This window comes from Pipistrellus hanaki (assembly GCF_964339955.1).
Source record: "Pipistrellus hanaki genome assembly, chromosome: 12".
In the NCBI taxonomy this organism is placed as follows: Eukaryota; Metazoa; Chordata; class Mammalia; order Chiroptera; family Vespertilionidae; genus Pipistrellus; species Pipistrellus hanaki.
Genome location: NC_140514.1, coordinates 40,879,973 through 40,902,324, shown reverse-complemented (window position 1 = coordinate 40,902,324; position 22,352 = coordinate 40,879,973). Strand labels below are relative to the sequence as shown.

General features: G+C 41.6%; 1 long non-coding RNA gene across 10 annotated transcripts in view; it reads right to left on the bottom strand.

Annotated features, from left to right (window-relative positions):
* Nucleotides 1–22,352, bottom strand: part of LOC311631350 — a 741,950-nt gene that overhangs the window by 567,765 nt on the left and 151,833 nt on the right. For 7 of the 10 annotated variants that reach the window (XR_014796550.1, XR_014796551.1, XR_014796553.1 and 4 more), the window contains exon 2: nt 3,559–3,663. This is a non-coding gene — a long non-coding RNA (uncharacterized lncRNA). The remainder of the gene's footprint in view (nt 1–3,558; nt 3,664–22,352) is intronic. The other 3 variants (XR_014796552.1, XR_014796555.1, XR_014796559.1) reach the window with 1 other exon arrangement.

The following is a 22,352-nucleotide window of genomic DNA, read 5'->3' as shown; positions in this document are numbered from 1 at the left end:
ACCCCTCAGCTTCCTGTGTGGCCTCTAGTTGATTCCTTATTCACACCATATTGGAATTTCAAGAATCAGTGCTGGTGACATCCCCTCTCCATCTAGCAGCCACAGAGCCGTAGCCAGAGAGACACTGATGAGCAGGGTAACCTCAGCCTGTGACTTGCATCTGGCTTGAATCCTGACCTGCAGGTTATAGTAACTACTAGAAATAACTCACCTTTATAAAGCACATCACCATTTACCCAGTGCTTTCACGCACATGATCCCATTTGCTCCATGTGAGGCAGGGGCTGACCAGTGGGCCTCTCACAAATGAGAAGATACACCTGTATGTGGTTGGGAGTATGCCTTCTGGAGTCTGACTGACTGGGTCCCCATCCCAGTCCTGCCGTCTCCTGGCTCGGTGACACAGAGGAAGTTGCTCCACTTTTCTGTGCCTCAGATGGAGACATGAGCAGCTACCTCACGCATGAGTTGTGGCAGTTAAAATACTTAGAACAGCCCTGGCTGGTGTTGCTCAGTTGGTTGAGCGTCTACCTGTCCACTCCTCTCTTTTATTTTTTTATTTTTTTAATAAATTTTTATTGTTCATATTATTACAAATGTTCCTTCCACCACACACCCCCCCTCATTGCTCTCCTCCACCAGGTCCTGCCCCACCCTCTGCTCTTTCCCCACCCCCCATTGTCCTCATCCATAGGTGCACAGTTTATGTTCAGTCTCTTCCCACGCCCCCCTCTCCCCTTTTCCCCAAGAATCGTCAGTTCACTCCCCTTCCATACCTCTGATTCTATTATATTCAACAGTTACTATTGTTCACCAGATTTTTTTTTAATTTCCTTGGTTTTTAGATTCACTTGTTGATAGTTACGTATTTGTTGTTCATAATTTTTATCTTTATCTTCTTCCTCTTCCTAAAGAACCCCCTTCAGCAATTCATATAATTCTGGTTTGATGGTGATGAACTCCTTTAGCTTTTTTTTTAATTGGTGAAGCTCTTTATCTGGCCTTCGATTCTGAGTGATAGCTTTGCTGGGTAGATTATCTTTGGCTGTTGGTTCTTACTATTCATCATCTTGAATATTTCTTGCCATTCCCATCTGGCCTGCATGGTTTCTGTTGAGAAGTCAGCTGACAGTCGTATAGGTGCTCCTTTATAGGTAACTACCTTCTTTGCTCTTGCTGCTTTTAATATTCTCTCTTTGTCTTTTGCTCTTGGAATTTTAATTATGATCTGTCTTGGTGTGGTCCTCTTTGGATTCCTTTTGTTTGGAGTTCTGTGCGCTTCCTGGATTTGTAAGTCTAATTCTTTCACCAGGTGGGGGAAGTTTTCTGTCACTATTTCTTTCAGTATGTTTTCAATATCTTGCTCTCTCTTATCTTCTGGGACCCCCATAATTCTGATGTTGGTTCGCTTAAAGTTGTCCCAGAGGTTTCTTACATTATCTTCAATTTTCTGGATTCTCCTGCCTTCTTGCTTCTGCAGAGGAGTGTCTTCTGGCTCTTTATGTTTCAAATCTTTGACTTGATTCTTGCAATCTTCCATTCTGTTTTTAGGACTCTGTATAATAATTTTTATTTCAGACAATGTATTCTTTATTTATTGTTGATCCCTTATCATTTCTTGTTAATTCCTTATTAATTCTAGTTGATCCCTTTTCATATCCTCATAGGTCTTATCGACCTTTTCTAGGAAATTCTTGAAAAACCTTTAAAGATTTTTAAAAATAGGTATTTATTTATTATTTTAAAAATATTTGATTGATTTTTTACAGAGAGGAAGGGAGAAGGATAGTTAGAAAAATCGATGGGAGAGAAACATCGATCAGCTGCCTCCTGCATACCTCCTTCTGGGCATGTGCCCTTGATCAGAATCTAACCCGGGACTCTTTAGTCTGCAGGCCAACGCTCCATCCACTGAGTCAAACTGGCTAGGGCAAATCTTCTTCTTTTTTAAACAAAATTCTGATTTTTAATATAAAGTATCATGATTTTCCATTTTAGCCACTATCTTGAATTTCTTTAAAACGGTGCGTGGGCCAAACCAGACCCAGCTGCAGGCCACCAGCTTGTGCTGCCTCTCTAGGCTGCCCTCTCTGACTACCACCCTCAGGAGCCTTCAGTGCCTGCCAACCACCTCTCTCCAGGCCTGTCAGAGACCACCACCCTGCTGTTCCTCTCCTTGAGATCCATAGATAGTCAAATGTCTGATAAGAAGGTCATGGGAGTTCTGCCTGGAGCATATCAGAGGAAAGGTGCCATAAAGATTAATTACTCAGTTAATTACCATGTAGCATGAAAAATACTGTGCTGCGTAAAATAAGATAAACTGAAATGCACTTCGACATGTGAACAAGCAATGGACAGTGCTAAGGAAACTCCACACACGTGTAAGACACTATGTACTCACTGTAGTGTTTTAATAACAATCGTCTCAGGGAGAGAGTTGACACCACATGAAAACCTTTGTTAAAGCGAGGAACTTCAAAGCCACCTCCCCAAGCCTCTCATATTAATATGGAGAACCTGAGAGAAACCTGCTCAAGATCTTAGCGCTAGCACCATTAAACCAGCAGGATTAGAGCTGAACAGCACATGTACTCACACTTGCACCAATAAAGTTATGCAAGCTAGTAGTGCTTAAACATGAGGGGATCAACATTCAGAATAGAAAGGATTTTTCAGAAAGGAACATCCCAGGCTTAGTCTAAGCTCCATCATTGGGATCCTAATTAACTTCAGAAAATAGCTTAGTCCTCCTAGCTATTGTCCTCTCCATTTAAAAGAGGGTGAAATAGCCAGTTGTCAACATCTAGTGAATGTTCACAAACGGGCATTGTGTTAAGCATTTGGCATGGGTCTCATTCATCCTCACAACAAAGCAGATTCCATTATTATTCCCATTGTCCACATGCAGAAACCAAGACTGATGGCGGGATAATTATTGCAGGAGGAGCTGGGGAAGGCTTCAACAGCAAAGGTGATGTTGAAACTGTCTTTAAAAATGAGTAGATGTGTGTTGAATGGGCAACAGGAGAAAGAGGAGTCAGCATAGTGGATTCTAAGCTGAGGGATTAGCTTGCACCAATGCCCAGAGGCAGGAAATGAGCTGGAAGAGCAAAATGAGATCTCACTGTGACAGAATAAGCTAAGGCAGAATAAGCTAAGGAGTTGGGCAATGATGTGTCATCGGGGTTTTTGGTGGGAGAATCATAAGATCGGATTTGTTGGGTAGAGTAATGATTCCATGGTATGTGTGTTTCATTTTTGGATAAAGTTTTACATTCTTTATTTATTATGCCTACAATTTACTGTTTTTTAAATTTTTTTCTTGTGATGAGAACTAACTTTAAAAAAAAAAGTTATACATATATATAGTATTGATTTTAGAGAGGCAGGGAGAGGGAGAGAGAGGAACATCAATGATGAGAATCATTGATTGACTGCCTCCTGCACGCCCCCTACAGGGGATCAAGCCTGCACTAACCAGGAATTGAACTGTGACCTCCTGGTTCATAGGTCAATGCTCAACCACTGAGCCACACCAGCCGGGCTACAATTAACTTTTAATTTCTGACCATTTCCATCTTATTCCTTTTTTTTTTTTTTTTTTTTTTTTTTTTTTTTTTTTTTTTTTTTTTTTTTTTTTTTTTTTTTTTTTTTACTATCCTAGTGTGCATATTTCTGTCAGCTACTTAACCTTTTTGGAAGGAGACAAAAAAATCAATATGTGCCTACTTACAAATACTTGTGTGTACTTATACATATAGTTGGTATTCAGGCCAGGGGAGAGAAAATGACAGGAGAGACTGAGAGGAGGTGATTATTTCTAAGAGGTAGGCAGATTAGTAAAGTGATGGGCCACAGCGGACAAGGGGACAGGGTTAGAAGAGGGAGCAGTTACTCAGCATGTCACATGTTGCCAAGAGGTTAAATTGGATGAGGACTAAAAAAGGCTGTGGGATTGAGCAATGAGAAGGTCACAGGGGACTGCACAGACAGTTCATTGCTCTGCAGAGTCAAAAGACATAAATGGGAGATGAGGAAGCAGAAGCAGCAAGAACAAAATTCACCCATTCAAGAAATTTGCAAAAGGAAAGACAGAGAAAGAGTGATGGGTTAAGTGAGGGAGGAGGCTCATATTTGCTTGTTTTGTAGTTTGTATGCGTGGGTAGGAGCACAGATGGGAAGGTGAACATCAGACAGGGAAAGGGGCATAAGAGACATAAACCTGGAAGTGGGATGAATCTTCGACAATGGAGATTGGCCAGAAAGCTAAAATCCAGGCTACAGCTTTCCTTTGGGACAACAGCTGAGGTTGAAGTGTGCAATCTGACCGGAGGAATCTGAGAAGCTGGTTTCTATCCTTCCCCCACAGGAGTATTGAAGTCATTGCCCCAGCTGAGGAATCCGAGCACTCCTATTCCTGTGCCCTCTCCCCCAGAGCACACACATTTAGTCACTACATGACGGGGGGGGAAAGTCGCTTCTCCGGGCCTCACGTTTTCTGCCTGAGGCTCCTGATAGGGGTAGGGCTATGTGTGGGGGGTGAGGGGGCATCTATAGAGAGGAGGTGGACCACACAGGTAGGAAGGAGGGGAGAGGCAAAGAGAGGGAGTAAGCCAGGGCTTGGTGATGCAGGCTCAAGGCTCAGGGTCCTTCACATTCTGATCCCAGCTTTCCCAAGGGCTGGGTTCTCTCTGACTGGTCGACAATTCCTGTTCAGCCTGTTTTCTAATAATGCTTCCATTTCCATTCTAAAGATTAACTCAAACTAAGCCAGTATCCAAATGAAAGATTAAAAACAATAGTAGTGAGCAAATGGGAGAGGTCTGTGGCTGCCAGCACGTATGTAATGCCGCCAGTTCCTGGGCACTTACATAAGCACCGCGCTGCAGTGAGTCACGGCTGCCTGCAAAGCTGAGACATGATTAAGCCTTACAACTCCTCTGCCTGGAGCTGGGCAGGGTGTGCTACTTAACCCCTCGGCTCCCAGGGCCTGACACGGGAGGGGGCTGGCCTTGGGTAGACAGCTGCTCAAGATTGTTGAGCTCAGGGCATTGTGGGGGGTCTTTGAGACAGCAGCAAAAGGCCTTTCATCCCCCAACGCAAATACCTCTGGGAAAGATAAACATATGGACTCCCAGCATTTCAAAATTGAGTGGAACTTTAGACTTGTCCAGTCAAATTTTCCCCCTTCACAGGTTAGTGACCACTCAGTGCAATAGCAACAGAGCAGAAACTTGAAACTGGACCTCCTGACAGCAAGCTCACAACGTGGAAGACACGATGGTCTATTGCAAGGGTCTTCAAACTACGGCCCGCGGGCCACATGCGGCCCGCAGAGGAGTCTGATCCGGCCCACCAGGTTTTTTGGGCAATGAGCGCAGCCAAGGTGTTACAGTAGGAATTAGTAGTTCATATAGTCCGGCCCTCCAGCTCTCTGAGGGACCGTGATCTGGCCCCCACTTTAAAAAGTTTGAGGACCCCTGGTCTATTGAAAATATTGCCCCTCAGCATCTCAGGCAGGGAGACCAGCGGGGACCTGCTGTGTTCACACAGCCTTAGCAAGAATGACCCCGAAAGGGTTTCCCCTTACTCCCCAAGTTCTACTTAATATCCTCACAGCAGAGTTCTTGTTTGGATTCAGGTGGGATCTCCAGCTCTGGAGCCCGTCTGTCTGTCTACTCTGGGTCTTTGGCTTGTTTTCTCACTTATTTGATTCTCGGTAGCCTCATCCGTGAAATGAAACTTATTTGTGGTGCCTGGCTCACCAAATGGTTGCCACTATTAAAATGGCAGAAGGGCCACTGCCTTCACAAAAAATGGAGAGCCCTGGGTTAAAATGTCATCCTCCAACTCCAAATGTCTGTCCTGGTCTCACTTAGTAACCAACTGATTCTGCCATCCAAAAGTTATCTAAATACATGATTGCCAGAAAGTCTTTTTTTCTTTTTCACAATTGTTCTACTTGAGCATGTCCATTTAAAGCATGTATTCTAGCCGAAACCGGTTTGGCTCAATGGATAGAGCGTCAGCTTGGAACTGACAAGTCCCGGGTTCGATTCCAGTCAAGGGCATATACCTTGGTTGCAGGCATATCCCCAGTGGGGGGGTGTGCAGGAGGCAGCTGATCAATGACTCTCTCTCATCGATATTTCTAACTCTCTATCTCTCTCCTTTCCTCTCTGTAAAAAATCAATAAAATATATTTAAAAAATAAAAATAAAGCATGTATTCTACAGGGGTCCTCAAACTTTTTAAAGTGGTGGCCAGATCACGGTCCCTCAGAGAGCTGGAGGGCCGGACTATATGAACTACTAATTCCTACTGTAACACCTTGGCTGCGCTCACTGCCCAAAAAACCTGGCGGGCAGGATCAGACTCCCCTGGGGGCTGCATGTGGCCCGAGGGCCGTAGTTTGAAGACCCCTGTTAGAGGAAGGAGACCTATAAATATTAATAAAAGTGAGAGGCACCTAAAAGGTGGGGTGAGGAGATGGCTTGAACACGAGGGATTAAGTAAAAGCCGGCACGCTGACTGCGAAGCCCCCTTGCCCTTCAGCTGCTTACTTCTAGGAATGCTGACAGCTGGGTCACATGCTCCGGGAGGGAGATTGGTGCATCTTGATCTTGAGACTTGAACCACATTTGGAGAAAGACCTAACATCCTACAGATACTGACACTTGGAAGCACCTTATCGCAAAAATCCCATCATTGCTCAATTGCTGGAAGCAGTGGCCTCAACTCTATCAGACCCATCATCTTTTTTCTAAAAAACAGCTTTACAGCCCATGTGACTCAGTGGTTGAGCATTGACCTATGAACCAGGAGGTCAAGGTTTGAATCCCCGATCAGGAGACTTGTCCGGTTTTGAGCTCGATCCCCAGTGTGGGGCGTGCAGGAGGCAGCCAATCAATGAACCTCTCTCATTGTTGATGTTTCTATTTATTTCTCCCTCTCCCTTTCTCTATGAACTCAATAAAAATATTGTTTTTAAAGAATATTAAAGGTATGTGCACTTTTTGCCTGGCTTCTTTCATGAAGCGTAATTATTCTGAGATTTGACCATTCTGTAACACCACCTCCTTTTAAAAATAAATACTTTAATATTCCTTTACTATATGAAATGAAATTACTAGTTAAATAATAAACCTACACAGAATTTTTAAAAACACATTATAATGCCCTTACAAAGGGGAAATAAAGGGAAAATAATTATAATGCAATAGCATGTGTTTCACTATGAAAGCGTGTGGGCAGAACACTGGCAAACATAATAGATGCTTTCATCTTACAATGAATAAGTTTGAACTTAAGAGAGGTTAGATCATGGTCAACTGAATGTTGTTGATATTTTCCTTGTTATATTTTGTATAGTTGCCATTTTAAAATAAGGTCTAAATTAGTATATTTGAATCAGCATGAGTAAGACAATTCCAATTGTAGACTACTATCAGTGCATTGATCACAAGCAAGACTGTTGTCAGTAATATGTCTTTCTAAATGGTGAAAACCCTTGATTAAATTCTTAACAAAACAAAGTCTAGTTTCCCTTAGTTAAATGGTAGCTGCATTCGTAGAAACGCAAATCTATAGAAATCTCAGGATATATTAAATCCAGGTGAAAAAATTATTTGTATTTATGTTACCAGAACCCCAATGTTTTTTTCCTGAGTCTGCCTATCTGTGTGCAATGAGAAATGCGTGAGCAAGAGTTTTCAGTATGGAAAGAAAAAGTATAGTTTAATATTGAATTGGCAAATATGGAGATGGGGAATGTTATGCTCTAAAACCCTAGCTCCCTGTAGGACAAAATCACAAGACACCATGGGTTAGGAAGTACGGGGTCATGGTAGGCACTGATTGGCCAGAGATAAGATAAGGGTAATAAGTCATTTCTTCAGGTCTTAAGGACAGTCTTAAGAAGTTTTTTTCTGGTGTATCTCTAGCTTGTCTTATGGGATGGCGAAGCCAGGGAGTCATTCTACCTCAGGGCTCTGAAGCTGAAACATAACTTAAGTCAAGATATTATCTTTAGCCTGCCAGAGGTCCAGACCGTGTGACCATTAGTCAGGTCCAGGCTACTGTTTGCTGCGTGTTTTCTGTATTACCTGAGAGAATGACTAGGTGTTTCTCAATAACCTGAGAGAATGGCTAAGGGGGGGGAGGGGGGTTTATTTCTAGAGCTAGGATATAAAATTAATTTAATCAAAGTCATAGGAACCCAGGGTTTCATTTATATAGAAGGCAAAATTGATATGCTGGATCAAACATTAAAACAGGTTTTTCACCAAATAACTGTCCAGGAAGACATTGAAAGAGGAGTAGAACATGGAATCACCAGATCAAAATGCAATATTTGAGACATACTGATGCAAAAAAAAAAAATTGTTGTTTATCTGAAATTTGATTTTAATTGGGGTCCTGTAGTTAATCTGGTGACTCTAGACATATGGCAATCTTTGTTGTGTAGGCCTGTCCTGCATCAACTAGCATCCTTGGCCTTCACATGCTATACTAGTACACTAGAAGGCCCCTACAGGGGAACGTGGTTCCTCTACACTCACAACACTTCTGAACCAGTAATGTGGGGGTTTTCCCACACCAACCAATTCTCCAACTCTTCAGATACTAATGGGTTGGCCTACAATTTAATGTTGACACTCCTCAGAGTTAGCACAAATCCCACAGGCTAAGGGCTTACTCCTGCAAGACTGCCCCCCACTTCAGAGGCTAATCACAATAAATCAGGTTGTCACCTGTACTTCTGATCAACTGCCTATAAATCAGGATTCCCATAATCCCCTTCTCAGGTTTGACAATTTGTTGTAATGGTTCACAAAATTCAGGGGAACATTACCTATGTTTACCAGTTTATTATTTTTAAAATGATAAAGGATACAGTTGGACAGCAAGATGAAGAGGTACATAGGGTGAGGTCTGGAAGAATCTGGAACCCAGGTGCTTCTACCCCTATGGAATTTGGGGTGTGCCTCCCTCCCAACACCCAAATGTGTTCACCAACCTAGGAGTGTTCTAAGCACTGTAGTTTAGGTATGTTTATGGAAGCTTCATCATGTAGTCATGATTGATTATTAACCCAATCTCCCCAGAAGATAGGAGTTGGGGAATTAGAAAAAGTTCCAATCTTCTAATCATGGTTTGACCTTTCTAGTGACCCATCCTAAAGCTACCCAGGAGCCCACCAAAAAGAAACTCATTAGAACAGAAAATACTCCTAATGCAAGAAAATTAATCAACAGGACCCCTATTACTCATAAATTTTATTTCTCATAAAATACAAGGGTTTTGGAAACTCTTTGTCCAGGAGCCACAGACAAAGACTATATATATATATTATGTCACAGCACCTCAATAACTGTGACAACTAAATATCTTCACAACTTTCCAAAATGCATCTGAGATCTATCCCTATGGAGAACCACTGGCCTACAGTGAAGGTCATCAGAAACAAACCCACCCAAGCACATAGAGCCGTCAGCTTCTTAGTGATGGACTCAAACATCCATGAACAGCTAAGAATCCACAGGCATTTGAAAAAGACCCCCAAGGTGAAAACCAAAGACCAGAAGAAATAAAAGGAAAAGGAAACTTAGAGAAAAGATCAAGAAGGAAAAACAAAAAACAAAAACAAAAAAACTTGTTTATAATCTTTGGAGACATAATAGCAATAAGAGAATGCTATAGAAGGAGGAATGGATGTAGGAAATCCATAAGAGCACTGAAAATTAAATATGCAATAGCCATGGTTGAAAAAATATTTAAGTTGGGGAAAAAATCAATAGAACGGGTGGAAGGTAAATTCAAGGGAGTCTGCCAGAAGGCAGAACAAAATAACAAAGAGATAGATGATAGGAGAGAATGAGCTGGGAAATTAGAGGATCAATTCAGGCAGTTCACAGTTCTAAAAAGAGAAAGCAAAAATTTGAAAAGGGAAGAAATTTATCAAACAAATCATTTAAGAAAAAAATCTTAGTACTAAAAGGCTTGAGTTTCCAGATTAAAAGGCCTGTCAAGTGCCAGCACAAAGAATACAATCCATATTGTGATAACACTTCAGAACACCAAAGGTGAGTAGAAGTTTCTAAAGAGAAAGAAAGAGTTACATCTAAGTATTGTAACTAGGAATATGAATGGCTGATTCTCAGTTGTAATACAGGAAGTTGGAAAATATGAAACAATACTTTCAAAATTCTAAGGTAAAAAAAATATATATATATTTTCAGTATTAAATTCTACTCTCAGCCAAATTATAAATCAAGTGTGAGAATAAAGAAAATTTCAGGTTTGAAAGTCTCAAAAGACTTTTCTCCCACGAATTCTTTCTCAGGAAGCTATTTGAGAATAAGTCCATGTATATAAGGGAATTAATAAATCAAAAAAGAGAAAGACATGGGATTCAGGAAATAGGATCAAACACAAGTGAGAGTCCAATGGGATTTTTCAGATAATGGCAGGAAGTCCCAGAGTAATAGCCCAGAGAGGAACAGTCAACTTGGAGCAAGATGTTGAAAGCAGGAAAGTTATCTGGTAGGTTACCTGGTACTTGTAACTTTGTGAACAATCATGATAAGAAACCATCCATCAGAACTGAGAAATTTAGGCAAATGGGGGAGGAAACAAGCACTAACCCTAGGAATATCAAAAAGCTTACAAGAAAGGAAGCATAAGCATAATACAATCCTTGGCTCTGTAATAAACGGTACTTACATCATTATAATAATGAAATCAGATTTAACCAAAAATTGCAATATAGCCATATTGGCAGAAAGAGAAATGGGAAGCGGAGGTGGGAGACAGCGAAAAAGCTATCTCCCATTCTACCTATTAGAAAGCCAAAGTTAAAGTTTATAATCCATGACTCAAACCAACAATATATGCATATCACATAGAAAAATTAAAGATGTAGTAAAGAAAAAAAAACCTTTAAAAAAAAAGCTTAAAAGTTAATTAGAGCCAGCTGGTGTGGCTCTGTGATTGAGCATCAACCTATGAACCAGGAGGTCACGGTTCAATTCCCAGTCAGGGCACATTCCCAGGTTGAGGGTTGATCCCCAGCTGTGCAAGCCAACAGCCAATCAATGATTCTCTCTCATCATTGATGTTTCTATCTCTCACTCCCTCTCCCTTCCTCTCTGAAATCAATTTAAAGAAGAAGAAAAAAGATTAAATTAGACAGGAGATAGCTGTTTTTCCTTATGAGCCTTTTGGCATTATTTAACTTTTAAACAATGTAAAAGTTACATAAGTAAAAATCCTATATTATAAAAAGGTTAAAATGCAAACTGACCCTAAAGGTGGACCAATCAGAACCACCTCTGGCCGGGACCGGTTTGGCTCAATAGATAGAGCGTCGGCTTGGGGACTGAAGGGTCCCGGGTTCGATTCCGGTCAAGGGCATGTACCTTGGTTGCGGGCATATCCCCAGTGGGGGGTGTGCAAGAGGCAGCTGATCGATGACTCTCTCTCATCGATGTTTCTAACTATCTCTCTCCCTTCCTCTCTGTACAAAATCAATAAAATATATTTTTAAAAAAAAAGAACCACCTCTGGACCAGTCACTACGAGGCTCACTGACCACCTCTCAATTCCTTTCCCCAGCCAGCAGGCTCCAATAGCCTGATAATGAACAAGGAACCAGGGGGTGGGTGGCAGGGGATGTGGCCCCACTGGTCGCCTCACACACACAGGGCTGGTTAACAGGCAGTAACAACCGATCTCTCAGTCCCTTCCCCCTGCCATCAGGCACTGACCACCCTATGGCAAAAGGGGAACCAGAGGTGGGTGGCGGCAGGTTTCAGGGCCAGCTGTGGTCAGCCAGGGAGGATGATCCTAATCACAGGCCAGGCCTAGAGACTGTACCAGTGCATGAAATTCGTGCACTGGGCCTCTAGTTATTAGATAAAAGTAAATATTTTCAATGTGCTTCTTGGATAAAAGTAAACCTAAATTTCAAGAAATTATTGTGGCTGTGGTAGAAGTGGTCTGGAACTTTCTCGAGAACAGGAACATCTGCATTCTGACCTTAAATTAAAATAATTGAGCTATCTTCCTTGTCTTGTGACAGGCAAAACGGACCGGCACCTTTGAAAAGGGAAACCAGTGACTCCTCTGGTCAGGAAAGGACCACAGAAGAGGCCGGGGAAGGACCCTACTATGGCCTCTCTCTCTCTCATTCGGTGTGCTGTCAAGTCACCAGGAACAGGAGGCTACATTCTCTATTACACGGAGCAACAAAGGGGAATGAGTGGTTGGATAATGAGGCCTGATATCTGTCTCACACAGAGAAAGCCTGGGCCTCCCAAAAGCTTTAGGTTGCAAGCTAGACGGCACTTATCAGGGTTCCAAAAGTTGCAACTGGGACATGAAGAAGCCACAGAAGATGCAGGGGGAGTATTTTTCTCAAACACAAAGACCTGGGGACAGATTAAACAAAGAGTCCCAGGTATGGAAGCAGATTGGTGAGGGGAATAATGAGAGATGTGTCTTCTATTTTTATTTTTTTATTGATTTCAGAGAGAAGGGAGAGGGAGAGAGAGCTAGAAACATCAATGATGAGAGAGAATAATTGATCAGCTACCTCCTGCGCACCCCCCACTGGGGATTGAGCCCGCAACCCGGGCATGTGCCGTTGACCAGAATGGAACCCAGGACACTTCAGTCTGCAAGCCAATGCTCCAACCATTGATCCAAACTGGCTAGGGCGAGATGTGTCTCTCTTTAAATCTTGCTCTAAATTTCAGGTTGCCTTGTATGTTTAAAAAGTGAAGATTAAAAATTGCTTTAATTGCTATTGGGCTTTAATGACGAGTTTTATTTTAGTGGTGGTGAGGGGGGAACATGGGCTGGGTGGGGGCTATTAGTTTGTGACTACTATCCATACTTAGGAAAGGCCTGCCTGCTTGGATTCACATGGGTGGCAGCTTTACTTGGGGTGGCAACTTTACTTGGGCTACAGGCCTAGTGCCCAGAAAGAGAAATCCCCTTTGGCCTCGCCATCCTCAACCTGGGAATTGACGAAAACAGCATGTCCCTTTTGAGCCTGTATTTTCAACCGAGGTCATCTCAAGCCAGATCTGATTATCTGTGTGTTAGTTCGTCACAAATTCTGATGGAGACATTGGCATTTACTTGACTCTAGAACAGAGTACATTGCATCCCAAGTGTTTTCCACATATTCTGCCTCCACCTATAATCTCTCTGGTGCTTACACTTATATTTTCAAAGTGTAAGCACCAGAGAGATTATGGGTGGAGGCAGAATATGTGGAAAAGCATGAACCAAAAAAGATTTCCTCAATTCTAGAAAAGGCTCCCCTGGGAGAAGAATAGGGGGCTGACCATCTCAGAGCATGGCACCAAAATTAGGCTGTTTTTCTAACATTAAATAATTGTCTAAAAAAAATAAAAACAACAACTTTTTACTAACTTCCACAGTAAAGAACATGAAAGTACACATGAAAAGCATTGACCTGGGCCGAAACCGGTTTGGCACAGCCTGCGGACTGAGAGGTCCCGGGTTCAATTCCGGTCAAGGGCATATACCTTGGTTGCAGGCACATCCCCGGTGGGGGGGGTGCAGGAGGCAGCTGATCGATGATTCTCTCTCATCGATGTTTCTAACTCTCTGTCCCTCTCTCTTCCTCTCTGTAAAAAATCAATAAAATATATTTTAAATAAAAAAAGTAAAAATGGTTGGTGCATTATAGTAAAAAGCTTTTTAAAAAAAAATTAAAAGAACCATGCGATGACATTTAAAAAAAGAAAAAGAAAAAGAAAAGAAAGCATTGACCTGGGCACTATTTTAACATCAATAACAGAATCACTTAAACAGGCACCCTCACCAAAAATTTCAGGAAGCTTCAGAGTAAGGGAAAAGCCACTGAATCAAAGGTCTAAAATTATCTCTACTTTGAAGCCACTTTTTTTTTTTTTAACTTTACAGCTCACTAGAGACAGAGATTAAGCAAGGAGTGAAGTCCTATAAAGATATTTTTAGTACTCTGCTTTCTTAAAAACTTAAGGGAATTGCACATTCATGTTTTTTCTGCAAAATGCCTCTGTCCTGGTTTCTTTTCTTCTTCTTCTTCTTCTTTTTTTTTTTTTTTTTTTTCAGAGAAGAAGGGACAGGGAGAGAGGTAGAAACATCAATGATGACATGTATGTGTGTGTGGGGGGGCGCAATGGTATATGTACACAGATAATAATTTAATTTAAAAAATTAAATAAAAAAAAAAGAAACATCAATGATGAGAGAGAATCATTGCTTAGCTGCCTTGTGCATGCCCCCTATGGGTATCAAGCCCACAATCTGGGTATGAACCAGAATTGAACCCAGACCCTTCAGTCCACAGACCAACGCTCTATCCACTGAGCCAAACTGGCTAGGGCTATCCTGGTTGCTGCTTCTCAGCTTCTGAACGTCATCTATGAGCTGAATACTCCATAGATGTGATCCACAAAGTCTTCCCTACTGGCCGTTACCCTTCTATCTTCTGATCAGCCTTGGTCTGTGGGTAAATCACACCCTTTTACCAGGTAAATAACCAACTGCTCAAACCCAACCAAGAAAGAGTAGAGGGTTGGATTGAAGGGAAAGAGCAACATCTTACTGATTCAGTTTTCAGTTTGTTTCAAAAGTGTGTGTGTGTGTGTGTGTGTGTGTGTGTGTGTTTTAAATAAATAAACATTTTATTTAGAATAATTTTATATTTACAGAAAAGTTGCAAAGATAATACAGAGAATTTCTATATCTCTCTCACCCAGTATCCCCTAATGTTAACATCTTATTTTTCATGGTCCATTTGTAAAAACTAAGGAAACAGTATTAGTACATTATGATTAACTAGACTTTATTCAGATTTCACCAGCTTTTCCATGTTCCTTTTCTGTTCCAGTTTTCAATTCAGGACACCACATTGCATTTTGTGATTCATCGTTTTAAATTTTTATTTTTATTTTATGGTTTGAAAAGTGAAATGATCATATATGACTGATGACAAAGAAAAGCTGTTTCTGCCCAAACCTTCCTCACCTCAAGTTCCCTTCTCTCCAAGCAAACTATTTCAGCTTTCTCACTCCATTTACCCTCCCTTCCTTCAGTCTAGCCATACTGGTCTCTCCACTGTTCTTGGAACATGCCATGCCTACTCTCATTTTAGGGCCAAATCTTTGCTCAAGTATCTTCTTCCCAAAGAAGTCTATCCTGACCACCCTATTTCAAATTGTAATACTCCTCACCTATGCATTCCCAATCACTCTTACTCTGCTTTGTTTTATCCCCTTCAATACTACATAATTTGTTTGTTTGTTATGTACATTATTTATTATCTCTCTTTCTCTACTGGAAGGTACTCTGTGGCAGCAGAGATATTGTCACTAATGAATCCTAAACACCTAGAACAGTGCTGGGCACACAATAGTCACTCAACAAATCTTTGTTGAATAATTGAAAAAATGATGAATGAACAACATTGAGAGAGAAGGAAGCAGAAAGGAAGTGGTAAATTCTTTACTCTGCCAGCTCTATAATATTCTTCTAATTTTCCTATTGACAGAGCCTAACATGGAACCTTCTGGCAAGGGAGAAATTCAGTTTGCAGAGTTTTATAGTCAACCAGAGGTCTGATGCATAAAGATTGGTGCAAGAATGGCTGCTGGCACTGCCTTTGCTCTGTCCGCGTTCCCATGCTGCCCAGAGGCCTGGAGCAGCTGGGGCAGTGTAGAACACCTGCATCCTTCTGACAACACAAGCATCCTGCCCCGCCCAGGCCACTTGGTGCCTGTGTATGCAAATTAACCTGCCATCTTTGTTAGGTTAATTTGCATACTCATTCCTGATTGGCTGGTGGGTGCCATGAAGGTACAGTCAATTTGCATCTTACTCTTTTATTAGTGTAGATACTCTTTTATTAGTGTAGATGTTTCAGATGATCCATCAGTTCTTTTATTTTATTTTCTCCTAGAGTCCTTGTACCTTCCTGCTCCAGGTTTGTTGTTTCTTATGGAGGCCTGTTGCTTAAGTTGTCCTGGAATTTCCCTTCCCATTCATCATGGAAGTCTTCTCTCTTATGTTGAATCCTCTATTTCCTGAATCCCACACTTCCTCTTTCTTGGTTTAATCATTTTCAAAACTCACATCCTACATTATCTTCCTGAGAAAGTATGCAGGGGAGATAAGCATTTCAAATATCTGAAGTCACCTACTCTCAGATTTGATGGATGGTTTATCTGTGTAAGAAAATCTAAGTTGGCCAAAACCGGTTTGGCTCATTGGATAGAGGGCCAGCCTACGAACTGAAAGGTCCCAGGTTCGATTCTGGTCAAGGGCATATACCTTGGTTGCAGGCACATCCCCAATAAGGGGTGTGCAGGAGGCAGCTGACCCATGATTCTCTCTCATTGATGTTTCTAACTCTCTGTCCCTCTCTCTTCCTCTCTGTAAAAAATCAATAAAATATATATATTTTTTAATTTTTTAATAAAAAAAAAAGAAAATCTAAGTTGAAAACTATTTTCCTCTGAATTGTGAAGGTATTGCTCCACTGTCTTCTAATTTTCAAATTGCCAATTTTTTTTATTTTTTTTTTTGTATGCTCATCTCTGAATTTTAGGGCTTTCCTTGTTTCCTGTGTTTTTCATTTGTTTGTTTGTTTGTTTGTTTTGATCATGACTACTTATGTATAAATGAGAGATCGAAAGGCTGGTTGATAGTTCAACGTACATGGGAGGAGCATGTTGAAAACTAGCCACTTCCTTTCTGTCTCTTCAATGGGTGACTTCCTCCAGATAGAAGTGATTTAGTTTTGTGTGTATTTGTGATGGTAGTGTATTGGGGAGGAGAGTCTGCTCAGTATGCAGACGCTCACTTAATCACACTCTTTTCAATATGGTACTCTGTCCTCTGCTGTGCCCATCAACTCCAAAGCTTCTTCAGCTCAGTCTCTACAGAGAATACATCTTCTCCAGTCCCCTGCCAGAGTGGACAATCAATCTCCTGGGTGCACGGGGTCCAAGGATTTTATTCAGTCTTCCTGAACCATTTCCTGGCTCTCTCACGTGTGGTCTCGAGGGCCCTCTGAGCCCTGGTCTTCTGTGACCTCTGAACCTTCACTGCCTAGTGAGTAACACAGGCAGAGAGATACAGGAGGTCAAGAAAGGGGAGGTGACAGTGTGACAGGGTGGTAGCGAGACCTGGAAGAAAAGGTGGGACTTCAGAAGAGTTAAAGCAACCTGGAGGAGGAGGGAGAGGGAGCACCTCCTCCAGTGGACCTGCTTGAAGATACACTGAGGCAGCATTGTTATAGTACTTTTGGGTCCTGGTAAATAGACAGAGGATTCTAGAGTATGATGAAGTTGGAGAGCAAACTTGGGTCAGATTGTGGAGAATTTGAGTCTCTTCTCTAAATCAGTGGATCTGGTGATAAAAATCAACTGGAGAGCTTTAAAAAATACCAACCTTTAAAAATCTGAATGTCAGAGTTTTGAGCCCAAGAACCTATATTTTTTTAAATTTACCACATGGCCTGGCCAGCACAGTTCAGTGGTTGAATGTCGACCTATGAACCAGGAGGTCACAGTTTGATTTCCTGTCAGGACATATGCCCAGGTTTCGGCTTGATTCCCAGTGTGGGGTGTGCTGGAGACAGTCAATCAATGATTCTCTCCCATTATTGATGTTTCTATCTCTCTCTCCCTCTCTCTTTCTCTTTGAAATCAATTTAAAAAATAAACAAACATATAAACTTACCACATGACTCTGACAAACTGGAAAGCTTTGGAATCGCTTCTTTAGGCAATGAACTATGGGTGGCTTATAATAGAAATCATGATTAAAGTGGGAATTTTAGAAAGATGAATTTGACAGCCATATGCAAGGTGGACTGGAGATTGAGGGACAGGAGACAAAGATGAAAGGGAAGCAATTTCTTTTTTTCTTTTTTTTTAAATATATATATTTTATTGATTTTTACAGAGAGGAAGGGAGAGAGATAGAGAGTTAGAAACATAGAAACATCGATGAGAGAGAGTCATCGATCAGCTGCCTCTTGCACACCCCCTACTGGGGATATGCCCGCAACCAAGGTACATGCCCTTGACCGGAATCGAACCCGGGACCTTTCAGTCCCCAAGCCGATGCCCTATCCATTGAGCCAAACCGGTTTCGGCGAAAGGGAAGCAATTTCACTACCCAAGGCAAAGAGTGTCACCAGGGTCTACAGGAGGGAAGTGACTGGGAGGAGGGGGCATTGTCAATTCATGTGTTATGGTTTGAACTGTATCCCCACCCCAACCACATGCATATGTTCAAGACCTAACCCCCAGTACCTCAGAATATTACCTAATCTGGAATTAGGGTCATTGCAGATGTAACTAATTAACTTACATCTTAACTTGTTAGGATGATCCCTAATCCAATATGACTACTCTCCTTATAAAAAAAAAGGGGGGGGGGGGATTTAGACACTGTCATGGACACACATGGAGGAAAGATGACCTGAAGAAAAATAGGGGGAGAATGGCCACCTGCAAACCAAGGAGAGACACCTGGAACAGGTCCTCCCTCACAACCCTCAGAAAGAACCCACCCTGCTGACACCTTGATCTTGGGCTTCTGGCCTCCAGAACTGTGAGATAATAAACTATTGTTTATGCCACCCAGTCTGTGGTATTTTAATATGGCAACCATAGCAAACTAATACACCATATTTTTGGAAACCCATTCCGGGATTCAAGTTACCTCTTCTTCAATTCTCATGAGGAATGATTCCCCAGAGCTACCTTCCTGAGAGGACTGGAAGCAGTGATTGCAGAATGAGGTAGGTGTTTCCAACCTGATGCACTGGATGCTCTTCTACTTGAGGAGTGAGTGAGGGTGGCTTTTCTGGGTCATTGGTCAGTTTGTTCCCAGAACCCACCTGAGAAATCAAATAACCTGCTCTAGTGATTGAAGATGGTTGGGTATAAATGTCTGTTCTCCCTACCTGAGGAAGTAACCAGTGCCAAAAATCTCAAGCTCTGGGTAAGGCCAGAGGAGAAAGATACTCATCTCTGTGGAGCCTGGAACCTTCTGCCAGTAGCTCACCCAGAGAGAAGAGAGCTGCAACAGGTGGAACAACCTACAAAGAAGGTGAACCCTGCCCTGACGTTTTATGACTTAGGCTTTGCTGAAATAATTATCCCCTTGGCTAAACAAAGAATTTCCAAGAACGCTCTATATCGAGGCCAGTGGCATGATGATTGATGTAACCCCATGGGACCAGGGACAGCAAGTCTCCCACAGGACTCTTGGCTTCCAGTAATTCGGTGTTGCCCTTACTAACATCCTTGGCCACCTTGGTGCTTTTACCTGCCAATGCTCCCAACACCAGTCCTCTCTATAGGCCATGTGCCATCTGCTCACTCTGAGATGGCCAAGTTTTGCTAGAGAAAGTTTCACAACTGTGCCACAGGGCCTACTAAGGATCCCCATTCCCCACCCACATTTGGGCTATCCTTCTGGAGTTGGCCTCCTGTTGCTTCACTCCCAACCCTTCCAAAGAATTTTCTAGGCCCCGCAAATCAATTTCATCCCATGTCTTTCACTTTCATCTGAGAATGTCCTTTTCATTTTCCCGTGAAGTGAACTCTTCAGGCATGGGTACCATACTCCAAGTGCTGTATTCGAATGCTATTTCATAATGTTTTCATTTTTCAGGATATAATTAAAAACTCCATGTTTGCATAAACACCTAGAAAAGATATAATTAAGAAATTTTGTTGTTCTTATTTCTTGGTTGTTTTATTTTAATAGAAGACCTCTACCAATAATATGGAAACTGTGTTAAATTTATTTTATAATATGTAAATACTATGTAATCTGGAAATAAATTTGTGAAACAAATGAACTTCAGCTGTATTTGAAATTACAATTTAGTCCTTTAAAGAGAATATTAACATCCAAGTTCAAAACTTTTTAACTATAAATGTCACATTTATATTGACAAAAATACTATGCACGTTATGTAATAATCTGAGTGTAGGTGTATATTTTGTCATTTCCTTACCATTTCACTCACTTTCTTCTGTAAAGAATATTTAGAAACCTTGGAGGGGAGGGGGAAGAGGGGATCTCTTCTTTAATTATCTGGTTACAAATTCCTCCTAATAATAAAGTTGCAGACTAAATAAATTTGGATCATTTTTTGTATCCTATCTCTTGCTCTTGTTCTATGTAGTACTTATTTATTGTTTAATGTTGTATTATAAGCACTTTGCTGAATCTTTAAATATTCTTAGAAGACTTAGTTTTTGATGCCTGCAGAATATTCCACCATATACATATACCATAATGGATTTATCTCATCCTCTAACTAAGGAGTCATTGGATCTAACACTAGAGTCTAGTGTTAGATCCAATGACTCCTTAGTTGTCAAAGCAATTCAGTCCTCTTCCTCTTTGACTTTCCACATTACTTTATGTCATTGACCATTCTTCTGCTTTGAAAAATTCCTCCATTGGCTTCTGTGATATCTTCTGCATCTTCTTCTTCTTCACAATTGAGTAATAGTTCTGTCTTCAGTTCCTCCCCACGGTTCTATCTAGGCCCCCTCTTAGCCTCCTCTTCCCCTGTCTTTCATCTCTTTCTCTGGGTGAGGTTGGCTTCACTGTGAAGGATCCCCAAATCTATAACCTCAACCCTAACTTTATTCCAGTGTTCTAGACCACCAACTCCCCTGTCTATTGTACATGACCACCATAATATAGTCCAGGGTAGTCCCACCAACACTACTGAGCAAGCAAAGGGCGTCCATCTTTAACTCTGCATGACCCTCTGTACCCATACATGTCACTGCCATCTCCTCGGGGTTCGGCTGATGCCTTAGAATCACTGTCCACTCTCTCCTTCAACCTCCCCTTCACCAAGTCACCAAGCTCTGTAGAATCTACTCCTGAAATGTCTCCCACAACAATGTCTCATATTCCATTCTCACTGCTCCACTTACATTTACATTTTCATTCCCCACTTGCATTTTTATTTTACTTGGTCTTTCCTTCTCTCTTCCTGTTCCCTCCAATTCCTCTTACCTCCAACCACCATATTCACCCTCCTAAAGGTTGACTTTATTTTTTTTTAAAATATATTTTATTGATTTTATACAGAGAGGAAGGGAGAGAGATAGAGAGTTAGAAACATCAATGAGAGAGAGTCATCGATCAGCTGCCTCTTGCACACCCCCTACTGGGGATATGCCCGCAACCAAGGTACATGCCCTTGACCGGAATCGAACCCGGGACCCTTCAGTCCCCAAGCCGACGCTCTATCCATTGAGCCAAACCGGTCCCGGCCTAAAGGTTGACTTTAAATGGGGGGCTTACCTGTTCAGTAATGTTCAGCTGTTCACCAGCACTCACCAAATTGAGTTCTGATATTTAAGGCCCAATATAATATGACCTGCCAAACCCTCTCCAACCTCATTTCTCACTTCCTTTTTCATACAACATGGAGGAGGAAGAGCATGGCTCCAGAGTCAGATCCCACTTAGTAGTGCCATGGCTTTGGGTAAATTATCTGAGCCTTTCTCCTCCATCAGTAAAATGGAAGCACCGACCTCATTTGTTGTTGGGAGGATAAAATGAGATAAAATACATAAAACCTAATACCAGGCATAGTAGGTTCTTAGTAAGTGTCAGATACTATTACTTTTATTACATCACTGCAGTCAAACTAAATTGCTTAGTTCCCCCATACAAGTTTTAGGATTTATTTCACATCCCCTACTTTTGCTCGTACTATTTCCTCTGCCTGCTGCTTTCACTCATCACCTTCACCTTTTGAAGTCCTTCCCCACCCACCCCACCCCCAACTCAATGGCCCTGCTATTTCTGTAAACTTTTCCTCTACCACCAGCAACAAGAGCGCTCTCCATGCCCCTCTGGGCTCTTTGCTTCCAACACTGCTGAGGCACTTACACTGCCTTCTGGTGAGCTGTGCCAGCTTTGTCTCCCTGTAAACTAGGGTGGGCCTTCCTTATATTTAATATCTTCTACACAACCCAGCGTAGGGTCTGTCACAGAGCTGACAATTGGGAAACGTTAATCCAAAAATTAAGTGGATGACATTTCCTGTTTCTCAACAACAATAAAAATAATCCATCTTGATGCCTATCTATTGCACAAATATTTATTAAGCATCCTATTAATCTTATTAATAAATCTTATTAAGCCTAGCATTAATGACTGTGGTCCTTGCCCTCTTGATGCTTACAGCCCAGCTCAGAAGATTATACTCTTAGAAAGAAAACTGAGAATGAGTCAGGGCAATATTTAACAATGTGTTTAATTAACTATCATTA